Consider the following 19,694-nt stretch of genomic DNA (forward strand, 5'->3'; position numbering starts at 1 on the left):
ACAATCCTTCAGTTGATGCTCTCCAGGGCCCTATGCACACTGGAAAGGAGAACCAGGGTGATGGCATTGGGAGCAGGAAGTGGAGAGGGGCAGGTGATGGCTGTGAAGGGTGAGGGAGGGAGAAGAGTGTGAGAGAGGGAGAGGAGTGACATTGGTTGATGTTGGCAGATGGAGGAGTGGCAGAAATGGTGCCTCAGAGAAGGATGTGGTGGAGGTAGAGTGTTAGTGTTCAGGGGTTTAGATGCTAGGTTGCAGTCGTCTAGGGGCAGATGTCCACAAACAACTTAATGGACAGGAGAGGAAGAGTGTTCATCCCCTCATGAGGGTGAGTAATGTTACAAGGGATGAGAGGGCTGGGGACAGCCCATGAGCAGGGGAAGAAAGAAATGTCTAGTCATTGAAGTGACTTCTAGTCAAGGGAGGACTCTCAGTGAGAAGAGGTGACCTCCTGGGCTTGTAGCTGCTCAGCCAAGCCCCCCTAAGTGAGCCAGCAAAAATGGAGAACATTGAAAAAGTGGCTGTAGCTAGTGGTGTGACAAGGTCAAAACGATAAGGTGGCTGCAAGGGTCACCATCTATCTGTGTAATGCAGCCAGAACCTTCCAAAGGTCAGTTTCCTCATCCATCAAAAGGGGGCAACCACTAGGCACAGTGGCATGCGCTTGTAATCCCAGCAGCTTGGGGGTCTGAGGCAGGAGGATCATGAGTTCAAAGCCAGTTTCAGCAACTTAGCAAGGCCCTAAGCAACTTAGCAAGACCCTGTCTCTAAATAAAAAATAAGAAGGGCTGGGGATGTGGCTCAGTGGTTAAGCACCCAGGGTTTAATCCCTGGTACAAAAAGGTGAGGGGTTGGGGGGAGCAGTAATCCGTGCTTCAGGGTTGTTATGAGGGTTCACAGATCATGATGCAGGACCACAAAGAGCTCCACAAACAGGCTGCACCTTCATTGGGGTTTTTGCAGAGGGAATGGAAGTTGAGATAGAGGAATATATGAGAAGTTAGTGGTCCCGGGAAGAGAGATGCCATATCTGGTGCTCAAGTCCTGGCAGAAACAGGAGGGGACAAAAGGATAGTAATAATCAAGGGGCTTCAAGGAAGGGTGCTTCAGAGAGAGGACAGGAACAGTGGCCACTGACCTGGTCTCAGTGGGGTTCCAAGCCAAGGTACTGTCAAAGGTCACCCTTTGTCCTTAGCAGTGCCCATGTGAAGGTGTTTCCCAACCTCTCAGGTGCTGGGCTCCAGGTGCCTGACACCCTTCCAACCCTCCAAGTGGCTCTGCAGCTGGCTTCAGGCCTCAGGGGCCACAAGTCTTCTTCACTGAAGCAAGGTTGAATTTGAACTGCCAACTGCTAAACCAGCTTTTCTGGAATTTGCTTTGCATAACTGGGAAGTGTAGCTGACTCCTCAATTAGCCAGACCCCCCAACCTCCATGTGGGACTCAGCCCTTTGGGGACAGGAGTTCTCTGCTAAGAACCCGTCCTGGGCTTCCCAGCTTGTCTGCCTCTTTGCACTGGTTGCACCTGCCTTGGCCCAAGAAACTGCCACCCAGCTCAGCAGCTGTTTAAAGTTCACGATGACATTACAGGGTTGGAAGGAAATCCCGTCCAAACTCTGTGCCAAACAGGCAGGTTCTTGTGACGTTGCCTGGCATCACTACCTGAGCCTGGCACAGGTAGACACCTGAGATGGGCCATCTTTGTCAGGCCCCACCCTGAGCCACAGAGCTTGGGGTTACAACCTGTTCTGGCTTTGTTGTTGTTGTTGTTGTTGCTTGTTTGTTTGTTTTAATGGACACAATACCTTTATTTTATTTATTTATTTTTTATGTGGTGCAGAGGATTGAACCCAGTGCCTCATGCTTGCTAGGCAAGTGCTCTACCACTGAGCCACAACCCCAGCCTCTACAACCTGTTCTTGACATGTCACTCACCTCACTCCCAGCCCAGCCCAGTCCTGCAGAGCTGCTCTGGACTCCCTTGGCTCCAGACCAGGTCCTGTCTTCGGACCACACAGCTCCCCTGGCTTCCACGTGTCCCCACAGGTGGCACTGTTGCTCTGGCCCACAGCCCCAGCTTTGTCCCTCATTGGGGTCCAGGCATCCCAGCCCCTATCTTCTCATCCCTTCATAGCCCCAAGCCAAAGTTCTCTGTCCCTGAGAACTCGCCACCAGCCACAAATGCCGTTCAGTGTCAGTGTCCTGGAGCCCATGCCCTGCCCAGATACCCCACAGCCTTCTGCTATTTCTCTGCCTTCACCTCAGACTCCTATCCCCCATCTCATTGCCTAACAGCCAGCACGAACCTTCTAACGCATTGATCAACCACCTATGACCTGGCAGCATCTAGAGCTTTCTGCAGGCTTCCTGCCAGCCTCAAAACAGAATTCACGGCCTTGCATGGCTGCCTCGCTGCCATTATGTCCTCACGTCATACCAAGCTCTGCCTCACTGCCTCCCTCCAGCCTCATCTCATGCAGTTCCTTAAATGTGCCAGGCTCACGCCCACTGCAGAGTCTTGGCCCTTGCTCTCTGCCTGTCTTCAGCTCCCCCTCGCTCCTCCCTTTGTTTAGTGCCTGCCCAAGTGTCACTTCAGAGGACTTTACAGTCCTGCCTGGCTAAAATGCCACCTGTTACTATTTGGATATGAGGTGTCCCCCAAAGCTCCTGCATTGATGAAGCAGTGTTCGGAGGTGAAGTGAGTGGATCGTGAGAGCTGGAACCTGTCCGTCAGTCCAGCCTATGTTGAATGGACCGCCTGGGTAGTAACCGTAGGCAGGTGGGGTGTGGTTGGAGAAGGTGGGTCACTGGGGGCGTGCTCTGGAAGGGTGTGATTTCTTTAGCCACTTTCCCCTTTCTTCTCTCTGCTTCCTGGGCCACCATGAGTAGAGGTGTGCTCCTCCTTGAGGCCCTTCTGCCTTGATGTTCTGCCTCACCTTGGGCCCAGAGCTACACATGGGACAAGCTCTGGAATGATGAGCCAAAATAAACTTTTCCTCTTCTAAGTGTTTTTGTCAGGTATTTAGGTCACAGTGACAAAAATCTGACTAACATGCCACTCTTCCCTAGGTACTCTCTGTCCAGCGCCTCACTTCATCCTTCGAGGCCCTATTGCCTGACATTGTAGGCAATACCAGCTCTGGTTTTTCCTCTCTCTCTCTCTCTTTTTTTTTTTTTTCCTACTGTGTTGCTGGTCCCTAATATAGTATCTGACCCATGTTGTCAGTAAATAAGGAATTGTTCAAAAAATACATGAAAAAAATGCAACCCCTAGTACTCTCTCAGGCATCTTGAGGCTCCACAATCACCCTCCAGGGCAAGAACTTCTGTAGGGTGGGGAGTCACAGGGCCTGACTCATCTTCTTGTTTTTAGGTACTGGGGATGGAACTCGGGGCCTTGCACATGCTAGGCAAGCTCTCTACCAATGAGCTCTATCCCCAGCGTAGGCCTGGCTTCTTGATTCACTGTGTGACCAGGAGTAAGTCATTTAGTTATGTACTTCTAATTTTTAGGGAAAATTATGAGAAATCACTTTATAGAGACAAGGTTCTGAATGAGATGCAAATTTAGTTTGAATCCTAGCTCTGCTGCTTTCAGTTGTGTGACCTTGAACAACAGACCCAAACTTTCTGTGCTTCTGTTTCCAAATAGGAACAAAATAGCATCCTTGTATGAGTTGCAAACCATTGACCCAACCCAGAAATGACATTAAAGGGAAGTTCTCATAAACTCAGAGGGAAAGTAGAAAGCCTATAACAAAACTAGCCAGGTCACAAGTAAAAAATCTTCTGGAACACTCTATTGGCACTGCCTACACTGGACTTCAGGGCCACAAACCTGCCAAGAGGCAAACTCCTAGCAGATACCTCTGGTGAAGCTTGGGTCATGGACAAAACCTTTTGGTGACAAAGGAGAGGGAGGCTCAGCCCCAGGATCACACAATGGGGAAGAAACAGGACAGCTATCCTTGATACTGCATGCAGAGGGTGGTTGTGAGAATTAAGTGTTGATCCAGAACTCTCATGCACAGCTGGTAGAAAACCTGAGAAGTTGTCTGGTGGAACCTATTGGAATTAACACTTGCTGACCCTGTGACTCAGTGAGACCAGAGGAGTGCATGTGTCCAGATCTTTTGTCCACCAAAAGATGTGGACAAAGAGTCAACAGCACTATGCATACTCACCAAAACCTGTAAACTACCGAAGTGCCACCAATGATGGAATACCTCACAGCCCAGAAAAAGAACACACCAGGGCTACACACAGCAACTTGGATAAATCAACAACCTTGAGCATAAGAAGCAGGTGCACAAGAAAGGGGATTGTAGGATTTCATTTATTTGAAACTCAAAGACAAGCAAAATGATTCTGTGGCATTAGCTGCAAGGATAGTGGTGCCCCCTTAGAAGGATAAAGACAGAAGGGGATGCAAGCAGGATTCCTGGGGTGCTGAGGGCTCACTTTCTTCATCTGCATGGTGGTTTCCCTTGTATGTTCATTTTGTGAAGCATCATTGAGTTCTCCACTTAGAATTTGTATTTTTCTCTAGGCATGCTATACTTCATTAAAGCAAATAAAATGCAGGTTTATGAAAAAAAAAGTAGTGCATGAAAAGCAGCCAGGATAATGGTATGAGCTGGATAAGCATTAGGTCGTCATGCCGGGCAGGGTGGCGCATGCCTGTAATCCCAGCAACTGGAGAGGCTGAGGCAGGAGGATCACAAGTTCCAAGCCAGCCTGGGCAACTTCAAGAGAAAAATAATAATAGGGCTGGGAGGATAACTGAGTGGTAGAGAAACCCTGGGCTCAATCCCCAGCACCCCCCTTAAAATTTTTTTTTTGGTCATTGATATTCTTATCACTGTTTTCTTTGTCATGTTTGTTCTCTCCCCCAACCACTCCCCTTCCACCATTCTCACGAGGCTGGAAGAGACCAATGTGTTCTCCACTCTCAAACTCTTACAGCAGAAAGAATGGATGCCCTGAGTACAGGTGGCTCTGAGCTTGTGTGTGGGATCCTTACTCTTTACTTTTCCCAGGGAAATGAGGAAAGACCTTCTGGAGAAAGTATATCTCTGGACCATGGAGGAGATTCGCCAGTCCAACAGGCTGTGGTATGATGTTGGGGTGCCAGGGGACAGCGCAGCAGACTGTCATGTCTGTGCTGCTGTAAGGGACTGCCACAGACTATAACTTACAAAGAATACAAATTTATTTCTCACCATCCTGGAGGCAGGGAAGTCCTTCACCCTGCATAAATCCGCGGAGGAAGATGGAAAGGCACGCTGACTCTTAGAACAAACCCATCTTGATAAGATTTTATCTATCCACGAGGTAAAGTTCTTGTGACCATTTCACCTATTAAAGATCCTGCTTCCCAACACCGTTGCACCGAGAGTTTTAAGTTTCCATCTCACAGACTTTGGGAGACACAGTCAACCACAGCACAGACTAAGGGTCCCCAAGGAGCTGAGAGCAAGAGTGGGGAATTTGAGGCTGGGGGAGGTGAGGGATTTGGAGCTTACCCCGAGGGCAGCAGTGGGCCCTGGAAAGGTCTGTCTGCATTTTGGGGGGTTGAGGGAATGGTTATGTTTTCATTTTGGTATCTGGTTTCAGTGTGAAGAAAAGAGAAAGAAAAAATTCTCAGAGCTGGGCGCCGTGGCACACGCCTATAATCCCAGTGCCTCAGGAGGTGAGGCAGGAAGATTGTGAGTTCAAAGCCAGCCTCAGCAATGGTGAGGCGCTGAGCAACTCAGTGAGACCCTGTCTCTAATCAATACAAAATAGGACTAAGGATGTGGCTCAGTGGTTGAGTGCCCCTGAATTCAACCCCTGGTACCCCCCCACCACCACCACCAAAAAAAAGTTATCAGAACCCAATTTGTAGACCCTTGATGATGACCTAGAGCAGGTCAGGGTGAGACATGGGGATGGAGAGAAGTGAGTTTGGCAGGACCTTGACTCACTGGGCATGGAGGGAGGTGCAGAGGAAGAGGCAGGAAAGACCTTGGTGGCTGCTTGGATAATGGGCCCCTGCACTGAGTAGGTCACTAGGGGGAACAAGGGGAGGGATGCCCTGAGTTGGGGAGCAGAGTAAGAAGGGACTGAAACATAGAGGTCACCACAGCCATGGGCAGGCCTGTGAAGGTGGGGTCAGGCGGCGGTGGGGGCGGGGGCTACTTGAGATTAGAGAGGCTGGAGAAGCCAAGTCTGGAGAATACTGGGAGCAGCATGCTCAAAGAGGCTCAGTTAGGAGAGTGTGGGATCATGGAATGGGAGTGGTGGGCTCAGTGGAAAGGGAAGGGACTGTCAGGGAGTAGGTATGCAGAGTGTGCCATGGTCAAGAGTGATAGTCTTGGGCCCAGTGGCTTTAGCTAATCCCTAAATGTCTAACACATTAACCACTCATATCACAAAGTGCTGGTGGAGGACTCTGCCCCTGGGGAGGAGCCAGCCCAGCCTGGGATGATAGCGCCTGGGACAACAGGCTGGGACAGCGTGGAAGCCCCTTGCATGATTTCTACCTCATAGAAGGTATGAGTAATAACAATGATAATAGCAAGGCAGCTGGGGTAGATGTTATCACTGCCCAGAACTGTTATTGCCCCTCTGGGGGAGGGGTGCACGCCCCATACCTTTGACATCAGGCTCAGCCCACTTGCTTTGGTCAGTGACATGTGAGCATAAATGAGGTGTGCAGCTTCTAAAAGACACCTTGGGAGTCATAGAATGATGTGGCAGGGTTCACATCATCTCTGCCTGGAGCTGGGCAGTGCTCCAAATAAGGACGTTTCCTTCAACCTGTATCTTGGCTGGACCTGTGGCCAACCCATGACAGATAGGTAGTGTAAGCAAGAAATAATCCTGCTATAAGATACAAAGACGAAGGACTCTGTTACTGCTGCACAACATAGCTTCCACTGACTGATACAGCAGCTTGTGGATTTGGAGTGCACTGTGTAAGGAATGGATTTCCTCTGTTAGTTTTAAAACAACTCAATGAGTGAAAGCAGCCAGACACAAAAAAGTATACACTGTGTGATTCCATTTATGAAAAATGCAAACTAATCTCTAATAACAGAAAGGAGATCAGTGTCTGCCTGGGGATGGAGTGGGGAAGGGAGGGTCAGGAAAGAAAGATTACAAAGGGGCATAAGGAAACTTTTGAGGTGATCTCCCAGAAAGAGGGTGTAGCATGGCACAGTTGGGTGCTAGGCCCAGTTTCTACCTGCTGGGGCAGGGGGAAACAGTTAAAATTTCAGGAATTTGTTGGGTGAGATGGCACACACCTGTAATCCCAGCTATGCTGGAGGCTCAGGCAGAAGGATTACAAGTTCTAGGCTGTCCTTGGCAATTTAGCAAGACCCAGTTTCAAAATTAAAAATAAAAAGAGCTGGGGTTGTGGCTCAGTGGTACAATACCCCAGGTTCAGTCCTCAGTACTGAAAAAAAATCAGGAATTTCACCAGTTATTAAACATAACCATTGTTAAAAGTTTGAGGTAAGCCTCAGCCATTTAGTGAAATGCTGTCTCAAAACAAAACCCTTGGGTTCAATCCACAGAACCAAAAAAAGTAAAGGTGGAGCTGGGGAGTAGCTCAGCATGTTGGAGGTCCTGGGTTCAACCCAGCACCCCCACCCCAAGAAAGGCAAATTAACATTCAAAAGACATCACCTTATAATTATTGTGCCACATTTGACACTTACTGAGGCCCTTGAGATTATCAGCCTGTTACCTCTGTCCAGTGGGGATTCCACACAATGGTGTGCTATTAGCAGCCTTTTTCAACTCCACTTCCTGCAGTAGCTTGAAATAGGACAGTGTGGGTGGGTGGGTTTACTTACTCCATGGCAATGGGCAAATGCTAAAGGCTCTAACCCCTCACAACACGCCCTGCCTGTTAAACATTTTTGCCATTACACCGCTGAGCCCTAGGGTCTTGAGCCACCTGCTGGGGTGGTGGCAGGATAGGGGAACAGGAAGTTCAGGTCTGGAGCTGAGAGGAAGGACAGAGAGAACCAGTGGCCTGGTTGTCCAGGGCTGCCTGTAACCCTGATGATGAATGGCTGGTGCACACTGAGCGCTACGCCTGATGAGTTCTTTGTGTAGTCGCTCTACCCTATGAAGCAAAGCACTATTGCTGTCTGCAGATGAGGAGACTGAGACAGAGGTGTTATTTACCTAGGGTCATCTGCTAGTCTCCACAGTCACCTGAACACTGTGAAGAGGAGAAATTCCTGGAACACAGAAGCCTGAGGGAATTTGGTATGGGAACCCTCTGAGTACCGCCACAGCCATCTAGCCTGGCAGCAGGCATGTGCCAGACTCTTCGCTGAGCAAGTTCTCTGTTCCCACCCCAGAGAGGGACTAGATACAGTGTGTGGTGCCTGTCCATCAGCCCCCTGTCAGGGAACCACTCATGGTCCAGAAGGTGACAGATGCACCAAAGGTGGGAGATGAAGCAGACGCATTCATTGCCTGGAGTTTGACCCTGGCAATGGTTCTACTCTGAAGGATTATAAACAACTAAGGAAGGAAGAGACAGAGACATCTCTAAAAGGTCCACCCAGGGGCAGTGGGCAGAGGTAGTGATGAGGACAGGGGCCACCATGGAGGCCAAAAGGGCCAGTAAGGGAGTGCCAAGTGCCAAGGCCTCCCCTAAGGTAGGGTTCAGGGCATGGGGTGGCTGGTGCTGAATTGAGCAGGTCAGGGGTTGATTGAACAGGGAACAGGGAATGCAAGGCCTGGCAGCTGGTGGCTCCACTGGCCAAGGATGAGGATTGATGGCAGTCAGCTTAAGGGCAGGAACATGACAAAGTTTGTTTGGACATGTACTTGCAGAGCGTCCGGGGTGTTCCTCTGTCTCAGGAAGCTGGTTCCAGGGGTGGGGCGGGGTGGGGCAGGATATACTGGGTCATAAATGAAGAAGTGGGATGGTGTCTCCAGAGGCAGGGAGCCCTTGGGAGGGGTTGGGACATCCCTGATGGGAAGAGAGGGGATTCCACCCAGGCAAGATTGAAAGGGGTGCTCTGGTGGGCATGACAGAGAGATGACAGTGAGCAGGAACAGTGGGGTCAAGGGAGCTGGTGGGGGAAATAATTCAGAGGAGTGGCTAGCAAAGCAGATGTTCCAGGGGAGTCCAGAGAATGAGGCCCCAGGTGGCTCAGGGGAGTGAAGAGGTCTGTGGGCTGAGGAGGGAGTTCTAGAAAAGGTCTCAGACTGCCAGAAGTAGAGGAGGAAGCATGGAGGGGAGCACAAGTCTCCTGGGTACCCAAAAGGATGCCTGGTGGTTTTCTCTCCTGGGAGGCTGCAGTGGGGTAGGGGGATGGGCGAGCCGCAGTGGAAATGGTCAAAAACTGAGGGGGGCTGAGGAAGGCCATAACACTTTCCTGGGGATAGTGAGCTGAATGGTGCCCACCAAAAGATACGTCTGCTTCCTGATCTTAATTTGACTTGGTGAAAGTGCTGGTAGAATCAAGGATCTGGAGATAAGGTCATTTTGGATTATCTGGGAGAATCCTAAATGCAATGGCAAGTGTCCTTACAGTAGATACAGAGAAGCCCTGGTGACCACAGAGGCAGAGACTGGGGCCAAGGAATGCTGGAGCCACCAGGAATTGGAAGATAGACTTACCCAAGGATCTTCCCTTGATCCCCAGGAGAGAGTACAGCCCTGCAGACAGTTGGATTCCAGATTTCTGGCCTCCCTGACAGTGGGAAGCTAAATTCCTGTTGTTCTAAACCCTTTCAGTTTGTGGTCATTTGTTCCTAAAGGCCCAGGAAACCAAAAATACAGGGATGAAAAATAAGTATATTACAGAGCTTCCTCCAGCAGCCCTGGGTAGCCAGGGCAGGAAGGGAGAGGGGCACGGACCGGCCCAGGTGGGTGCATTCAGGGAGTGCCAGGGCGGGCAGAAGGAAAGACTCAGAGGGGACAGAGGAAAAGGGCTGGGTGGGACCTTGGGGAGGGGCAGCAGCAGAGCTGGGGAAATTACAGGAGATGGCAGGTCCCTGAAAGGGGCTGAGGGCTGCAGGAAGAGGCATGTAGGGAACCTTCCAGCGCTGTGGATTTATGGGGAGTGAGGCCATCAAGCCCAGGGACAGGTGTGTTTGAAGGGTACTAGGCCAGTTTCAGTCCTCCTGGGACAGTCTTGTCTTGTCCCAGGAAGAGGCTGGGTTCTGTTCTGCTCACTGGGTCACTTGGGGCAGGACTCCTGCCATCATGCCAGAGCTCTGGGTCTTCCCTTCTGGGAAACTTGACCTTCCTCTGTTTGCCTTTAGTATTGCTCAAGTGCACATTAAACGCCTGGGGAGATGCTCTTCATCTCAAGGCTAGCTACATAATTTGCAGGGCCCAGTGTAAATGAAAATATGAGGCCCCTTGTTCAAAAAATATGAAGAATTTCGAGTGCACAGTGCACAGTGTTAAACCATACTTGGGCCAGGAGGCGAGTGTGCATGGTCAGTCCTTCCTTGTTTTCCTCCCCCAACACCCAAGAGGCTTTGCTGCCCTGACCCTGCGGCAGTGCCAGGAGAGATCACGATCATGCATGCAGGGCACAGCATGTGCCAGAGTGTCATAAGGGTCTGGTGAATGTGAGTTATTAGAATTATCATTATGGTTGTGAGGTCAGCCTCCTGGCCCTCCCCCAGTGACCTCAGGCTAGTCACTTGATCTCTGTAGGCTTAATTTTCTCTGTGATGGATGATCTCCAAGCCTAGACAGCCTAGTGGGCCTGCCATTTGGCCTCAGTGTGGGAGGTACAAGACAGTGAGAAATAACTGCTGCAGACTCTTCCCCACAGTTGTTACTCCAGTTTGGCAGTCACTGTCAAGCACTGGTCCTCCTATAACTCTCTGAGGAACCTTCCATCTAAAGCCAACACCTTAACTCTGGAAGGTCATTGCAGGTACACCGCCACAGAAGTTTGACCCTGGTCCCAGCTGGAACCTGCTGCCCAGCCCCCTCCCCAGAGGGAATAGATGCCTTGGAGGTGTGAGCCATGCCAGGCTGGTCAAAGACAGACTCTTCCCTTGAGATGAGATCCACCGAGTGGATCACTGAGTGCTTCTTATAAACACTACACAATCTATTTCATTTGATTCTCAAAACAGTTCAGTGAAGCTTTGTTCCATTTCACAGAGGAGGAAGCTGAAGCCTGAGGGAGCTCCAGGAATGTAAGTAATGACCCAAGACACGTTTCCCAGCTTCTAAGTGTCCTGAGCCACATCTGTGCTGGGCGTGGTGGAGCACTCCCGTAATTCTCAGTGACTCTGGAGGCTAAGGCAGGAGGAGCACAAGTTTGAGGCCAGCTTGAGCAACTTAGTGAGATCTTGTCTCAAAATAAAAAATAAATAAAAGGGCTAGAGATGTGGCTCAGTGGCAGAGCACCCCTGGTTCAATCCCCAGTGAGACACACACACACACACACACACACACACACACACACAGCTACAACTGTGTTCCTGCAAAACTGGCCTCCTACTAAGCATCCTGGGGGCTCCTTGACCTGCCACTAGAGCCCTGGGAGAGCCACAGTCTGTGGGAGCCTGTGCCCAGTGCGCAGGGGTGGGGTCCTGAGTGTTCTGTAGGAAGGAAGCCCACCAGGGCTCCAGGGCTCAGCTCTGCCTTCCTGTCTTCCCTATCCTGTCGTGCCAGCCTCAGGGACTGTCCCTCCCACTGGGCTCTGGGTCCATTCTATCCCCTCCACAGCCCAGGACAGCAACCCCTTTCCCACTTCTTGCCTCTTAGAGAGCGTGTCCTCTAAGAGCTGCTTTGTCTTTTTTTTTTTTTGAAAAAATGTGTTTTTAATCAATTTCGTAATAAAATCCAAACCAAGTTCTTGAAAACAACAATAAAAAATAATTAAAAAAAAAAAACAAAACTTAGCTCAGGAAACACTGACTCTCCAGCCTTCCCCTCCTAGCCCAGAAGTAGCCCTAGGGACCTCTCTGCTTGTCCCCTAGTTCCTGGTCACTGGGCTTCTTGTCTCCTAAATATCCCCAAACTGTACCTTCCTAAATCCCCCTTCCATGGCCTGGCCTGGCTACTGAGGCTTTTCCCTCTGGAGAGCCCCTTCCTGACCCATGCCTGCCTTCTATCTGGCTCCCTTATAAGCTGGTCCCAAACTCTCCCCAGGGGCTCTCTCTAAAAGACAAATCTGACTCATGAGGGTCCTTTTCTCAAAATCTACCAGTGCTCTCCAGGGATAGAGCCTGTATTTCCTAGACCAGCACTCAAGGCTCCAACATCTAGCCCCTGACCATCTCAGCCTCTTTTCCTACCACACAGCTGACCCCCCAGCCTTTGCACATGTTGGTCCCTTTGCTCCAGACACTGTTTCAGAAAAAGCTGGTGCATGAGAGCTGGCCACTGAAGGCAGAAGGTGCAGAAACATTGAAGTAAGACGTGGACAAATCCAGGATTACAGAGTGCAATTTATTAGGAGCTTATGAACAGAAGTGTATCTTGGGATAGGAAGACAGAAAGGTACCTTTACCCTAGGGCACAAGGAAGGGGTTTATATGCTAAGATAGAAATAGGCGGGCTGTGGCCAACTGGAACATACCTGGGTTTTCTCAAAAACCAACATGTCCAACATCGGTGTCTGAGTCTTGCAAACACACTCTGCCAACTATCTTAACACCTTTGTTTATCCCATGAAGTTTTGGGATGCATGTCAGGGTCAACTGGTGGGCAAGATGGCAGTTAGGACCAAGATGGCTGTAGCAGGTCAAGATGGAGCTATTCCTCCCTGTTCATCTGGTCAATGCAACACATTCTTCAAGACTCAACTAGGTACAGTGAGGGACCCCTTCTGCTGTCATGACCATTGTGTGGAACTCGGTTCATTGATCTGATATGTGTCAAGTCTGGGGGACACAGAACAGACAGAGTCCCCGAGCTTTCTGATTTATTATTCCTACTCTTGTGGCCAGGTAGATCTGGGTCCCGAGGACAGCTACCACCTGCATCCACAGAGCCCAGCACAGAGCCCGCCGCAGTTAGGGCTCCCTAAATGCTCAGGGATTGACTGACCACCACCAAGCGGCTTTAATTAACCCTCTTCTTCCTCACTGTCTCTGGTCCTGGGCAGTAGCAGTGGCAGCAGCAGCCTTGAGTTGAATCACCAGCATGAGGCAAGTGCTCAGTTCTAGGAGAGGAACTCCTGACCCTGGGGAGAGGGAGGTATGTGTAGGCAAGGGACAGAGATGGGGGAGAAAGTGAGGGTTTAGTGTCCTAAGGCTGGGGGTGCCCAGGAGGGGAGACCCCTCTCCTGCTCCCACCATGTTATTTCTTAACTCTTAGGGGAGGAGGTCCCTGTGTCCACTAAGGGGCTCCAGCCTGGGACAGGGGACTGTGGGGAAACTTCCTCATGAGTACCTCTCAAAGCTGGCCCCTGTCACACTGACATCTGGCACCCCCCTACACCAGGTTTCACCTTGCTTGGCTCAGGGCACTGTGGCCAAGATCAAGTGGCACTGAGGGGCCCCATGTAGAATGAGCAGGTATAATTTCCAGCCCCATCACCCACTCATTCTCCCCTTCCCCAATACCTTGTCCATCAGCCCTTCCTTCCTTCCTTCCTTTCACTTTGGTGCTGGAGATGGGACCCAGGACCTCATGCATGCTGAGTACACACTCCACCACTGAGTTACACACTCCACCACTGAGTTACACACCCAGCCCTGCTTTTCCTAAAGAGTATTTATTTTTATTTATTTATTTATTTTTTTGTAGTTGTAAACGGACAGAGTGCCTTTGTTTATTTTTTTAATATTTTATTTTTTAGTTGGACATAATACCTTTATTTTATTTATTTTTATGTGGTGCTGAGGATGGAACCCAGTGCCTCCCACATGCTAGGCAAGCGCTCTGCCACTGAGCTACAGCCACAACCCTCTAAGTATTTTAATGGTTTGGATGGTGTACCTGTTTGCTACAAAATAGCATAATTGTTCTAACAATTCAAAGAATGCACAGGTGTATAAGGAAACAGCTGGTAGTCTCTCCCCTCTCTCCTTCACTTAACCCAACCCCTACACCAAACCCACAAAGAGGGTTCACAGTGTGTCATGTTTCCATTTTGTACCCACCCGTAACCACAAGCCCCAGAGGGAGCCCTTTCTTATGAGAATGGGGTAATAGGAAATGTATGATGTCAGAACATGCTTTTTTTTTTTTTCTTTTTTTTTGGTGTTGTTGTTGAACTTGCCTTTTAAACTTAAAAATATACTATGGATATCATTCCAGGTTGATCTATACAGCGGTGCTCATTCTCTAATTGCTGTAGTTTCCCTGTGGGCTACCAATAGCTTAGGGGCATTCTCTGGACAATTGGGTCTTTTTATCTTTTGTAACAAAGAATACTGCAATAAACCTCCTCCTATACAGTCTGTAAGTATTGGCTTCCTTCTTCCTGGATTTAGGACAAATTCTTCAAAATAGGGTCACTGGGTCCAAGGGCATATGCATTAAATAGGTCTTGCCATTTTACTTTCTCAAGCTAAGTTCCCCTGAGGTACAGGGAAATTCCTCACACCTGGCCAAATCTGGATATGTCTAAACTTTTGTCAGGATGGTGGGCAAAATCTTGTTGTTTTGAAATTGTGTTTGCTGAATATGATTAAGGACCAACATCTTTTTCTGTGTCAATTGGTCTTTCTTATTTCTTCTTCTGTGAATTTTTGTATCTAATCCTTTGTTCAGTTTTAATCATGTTGTTTGAACATTATCAGTATTATCTTCCCCCACCCACAGTGCTGGGGATCAAACCCAGGGCCTCATCACATATACTCTTCAAGTGTTCTACCATGGAGCTACGCCTCTAGCCCAGGTACAAGTATTATTGTCCCAAGTAATATTTGTCTTCTGCCATACTGAAGTCGATGTTTGTATATACAGAATGTAACTTGTTCTTTACCTGTTATTGCAGTTATTTGAAAATATACTCAGCTGGGCATGGTAGCTCACACCTGTAATCTCAGTGACCCAGAAGGCTGAGGCAGGAGAATTGCAAGTTCGAAGTCAGCCCCAGCAGCTTAGTAAGATCCTCAAGTATCTTAGCAAGATCCTATCTCAAATTAAAAAATAAAAAGAACTGGTGATGTAGCTCAGTGGTAAAGTAACACTGTTCAATTCAAAGAAAGAAAGAAAGAAAATACACTAAAAAATAATTTAAACAATATAGTGAATTTCCAATACACCTATCTCTGAGTTTAAACAATTACCAATATATGGCTGTGTGAAGTATTGCTTTTGATTTTGCTTGTGACAATTTTTGCAGTGAAGAGATTTTAGCTTTTACATAGGCACATGCATCAGCCTTTCTTTTGCAACTTCTGGGTTTTGTATCATACTTAGAAGGGTTTTCCTACTCCAAGATTAGTAACAGCAAAACAAAAAATATATTCTTCAAGTACTTCTGAAACATGCTCTATGCTGGGTGTGGTGTTGCATGCCTATAATCCCAGTGGCAAGGGACACTGAGGCAGGAGGATCATGAGTTCAAAGCCAACCTCAGCAACTTAGCAAGGCCCTAAGCAACTCAGTGAAACTCTGCCTCTAAATAAAAAATATAAAAAAGGGCTGGGGATGTGGCTCAGTGGTTAAGTCCCCCTGAGTTCAATCCCTGGTACAAAAAAAAAAAAAAATACACTATTACTTTTTAAATCATAGCATAGTATTTTTTCATATGGAACATCATAATTTTTTAAACCAAATTCCCAAATACTTAATATCTGGTTGTTTCCTATTTAAAATCATGCCATACAGAGCATCCCTGACTTCTCTACCCTGTTTGGACTATGTCAAACAGACCCCAGTTATCAAATTATGTCCTATATAAATATAAAAGCCTTAAATTTTTATATTCTAAAACATGTTATTCTTCTGGTCTTTTTATTTATCTGACATTTTATTTACATTTTGACTAGACAGGGTATTCACACGGCACAACTCTCAAAAGAATAAAAGAATACATTGGGAAATCTCTTTCTCCTCCTGCTCTCTGGGTATCAGTTTCTCGAGCATCACTGAGTCCTTATACATATATATAAAAGCAAATTATGTGCCTGTGTGCTTTTTCCCTTTCAAAGTACAATTGATAATCTGCCTGAGCACTACTCTACATCCAGCTTTTATTACTTAACAACAGGTCTTGGTGATTATTCCAAGACAATGTATATATTTTGCATTCTGATATATATATATATATTCAAAAGGGCAAACAATAATTATTCATTTATCTTGTCTCTACTGATGGACATTTAGGTTATTTCCAGCTACAAACAATACTGTAGTGAAAAGCAATTCCTCATCTCAATTATGTGTGAGTATTTAGTACAATAAGTTTCTAAAAGTGCTGAATCAAAGGGAAGACATGTTTAAACTTGTGGTAAGTATTGCCAAACTGCCTCCAATGAGGTCTAATCTGTTGACACACCAACCACCAACCATCCAGGGGCTATCTGGAGTCCTTGTAAACAACATGTTATCAAATTGTTTTTATCTTTGCTGATCTGATAAGTGATAAATAGTATCTTTTATAGTAATAATTTTCACTTACATTATTATAAGTTATTGAACATCTTTTTACATCTTTGTGAGCTCATTTGAATTTCCCTATTAACTGTCTCTCTATTCCCTTTGTCCTTTTTCCCCCCAGTTTGAGTCATTGCTTCACTTTTTAATGATCCATGGAAACTCTCTACATACTAGAGAAATTAGGCTTTTGCTTACATTAAGGGCTGTAGCTCCTTCCAACCCTCACCAAATAAGAGTTTGTCTCTTGACTTTAGTTTTGGCAATGCAGAATTTTATTTGATTTTATTTTTGAGACAGTCCACTAAATTTCTCAGGTTGGCTTTGAACTCCTGATCCCCCTGCCTCAGCTTCCTGAGTAGCTGGGAGTATCATCATTAGTCAGAGTGCAAGATGAGAAATTTAAATTTTTTTCTTTGGAGGTTTCAGGTTTTCTAAAATATTAGAAAGCCCTTCCCACTGAGTTGTTCTTTTTAATTCTCCTATGGTTTTCTCATTAAGTAGCTACAGAATGCTTTTATTGATTTTCTGTCCAGGGGATTGAACCCAGGTCCTTGTGCACATTAGGCAAGTGCTCTACCATTTGAGCTTTGAGAATACATCCTTTATTTTGAAATAGGGTCTCACTAAGTTGCTGAGGCTGGCCTCAAGCTTGTCCTCCTCTCTTAGCTTCTTGAATTGCTGGAATTGTAGGTGTGTGGCACCACACCGGATCACTTTTGTTTTGTTCCATTTTGTTGTTGGTTTTGGGGTATTGGGGATTGAACCCAGGGACCCTTTACCACTGAGCTACATCTCACTCCTTTTCTTCTTTAGACTGGATATGGCTAAATTGCTGAGGCTGGCCTTGAACTTGTGATCTGCCTGACCACTATTTTTTTTTTTTTTTAAATACCAGGGATTGAACCAGAGGCACTTAACCACTGAGCAATACCCCCAGCCCTTTTTATATTTTGAGATAAGGTTACTCTAAATTGCTTAGGGCCTTGCTAAATTGCTGTGACTGGTCTTGAACTTTTGATTCTCCTGATTCAGCCTCCTGAACTGCTGGGAATTACAGGTACATCCAACTAAGTCTGGTTGGTCACTTTAAATATACTTCAATTGCAAATGTATATAATTTAATTTTTGTGCCACTGTGCCCAATTATAGAACATAATATGCATACACACACACACACTTTTTTTTTTCTTTTCCTTTTTTGGTGCTGAAGATTGAACCCAGGGCCTTGTGAATGTTAGACACAGCTGAGCTGCACTCCCAGCCAAAACAGGAACTATGTTTAATGGTGGCATAGTGTTTCATCATATAGAAGGAGTATAATTTACTTAGTCAGTTTCCTACTGCTGAACACTTAAGCTATTTCTAATTTTCAAGTATTACAAAAAATACTACAGAAAAAAAGCCTTGTACATAAAGACTCACTTAGGCTAAATTCCTGAAAGTGACCTTTGTTCCTATCCCCAAATTGCCCTCCAGAAAGTTGGAATGCACTTCTGCCATAGCAGGATGACTACTCCTCCCAGTATCCCAGAAGTGCTGAGGTGAGACAGATGGAGACCAGGGTGGAAGGCCTGACTTAACCTTTTCTTTGCTGGTCAGCACAGGCAAGTTTATGCCACTTATGATGGAGTAGGTAGGCAGGCCTGGGACTAGAAGAAGAGAGAAAGCCTAGAATACTTGGGCTTCTGTCAGAGCCCACTGACTCTTACTTTGTACACAGTTCTATATTCCACTAACTTTGGCCTGGTTTTTAAGCCCACAGCATCACATTAGGAAGGGGAAGCAAGGCTGTGTCTCAGCAGCACCTGGACCACAGCAGTTTCCAAGGAAGCACAAGTTCAAGTGTGACCATAAACAGTCAAAAAGAAATGAATCTTGACTCGCACAGCAGGGCTGAAAGTCTCATAGGTTCCAGCAAGGAATGGGAAGAGCTGATTCAATCTCTACATTGCTTCTGAATCTGAGATTCTGGGGATTGTCTTGAATATTTTGCTAGGCACAAATCTCTCCAAAGATGCACTCGTCCCAAAGCCCAGAATCCATGATAATGTTGTGCTACATGGCAAAGGGGAATTAGAGCTGTACATGGAATTAAAGTTGCTAATCAGTTTATTTAAAATAGGAAGATCATCCTGGATTATCTGGGTAGACCCAATGTGATCACATGGGCGCTTAACAATAGAAGGGAGAGACAGAATAGTCAGTGTCAGGGTGATACAATGCCAGAGACTGGACCATTCACTCCTGGCTTGAAGATGGAAGCAGGGCATGGAGTGGCAGAGTAAATGGCAAAGAAAACTCCTGCTTCCAGAGAGCCTCCAGAAGGAGGACAACCCACCACCACTCAAGATTTTAGTCCAATGAGACTCATTTTGAGACTCATTCCACCCTGGTCTCCATCTGTCTCACCTCAGCACTTCTGGGATACTGGGAGGAGTAGTCATCCTGCTATGGCAGAAGTGCATTCCAACTTTCTGGAGGGCAATTTGGGGATAGGAACAAAGGTCACTTTCAGGAATTTAGCCTAAGTGAGTCTTTATGTACAAGGCTTTTTTTCTGTAGTATTTTTTGTAATACTTGAAAATTAGAAATAGCTTAAGTGTTCAGCAGTAGGAAACTGACTAAGTAAACTTTTGGTTTATAGAACTGTCAGTAATAAATCTGTGTCGCTTAAAGTTTGTGCTAATCTATTACAGCAGTTATGGGAAATGAACACAAATGTCATTTGGTACTGCTTAATAAAAAGATACCCAGAGACGGGCAATTCCCTGTCAGAGACCGCACAGTGCTTGGAAGTAGAATCAGGGTAAGAAGCCTATACTCCAGACTGCGGTCACTCCCCGCCCCCGCGACCCCTCCCCCGCGCAACCGTGACTTCTTAGGGATGGGCCCCAGGTAACACGACAGTTAAAGGATGTCCTGGTGAGCTTCAATTATCTCCAAAAGTTATCTCCAAAAGATGCGCTAGCTTTTTTTTTCTTGGAAGAGCGGAGACTTTGTGCCCCTCCCCTAGTGGCAGATGCGGTCCAGATGTGGAGGGGCGGGGGACCTGGGACTGTGGTGACAGGGGTCCTGGTCGGAGGAAAGGAGGCGGTCAGCAGCCTTATAGCAATCTCAGGCCCCGCTCGACAGCCGTCGAAGCAGTGGCCTCCC

Source organism: Marmota marmota, unplaced genomic scaffold, assembly GCF_001458135.2.
Source record: "Marmota marmota marmota unplaced genomic scaffold, marMar, whole genome shotgun sequence".
Classification (NCBI taxonomy): Eukaryota; Metazoa; Chordata; class Mammalia; order Rodentia; family Sciuridae; genus Marmota; species Marmota marmota.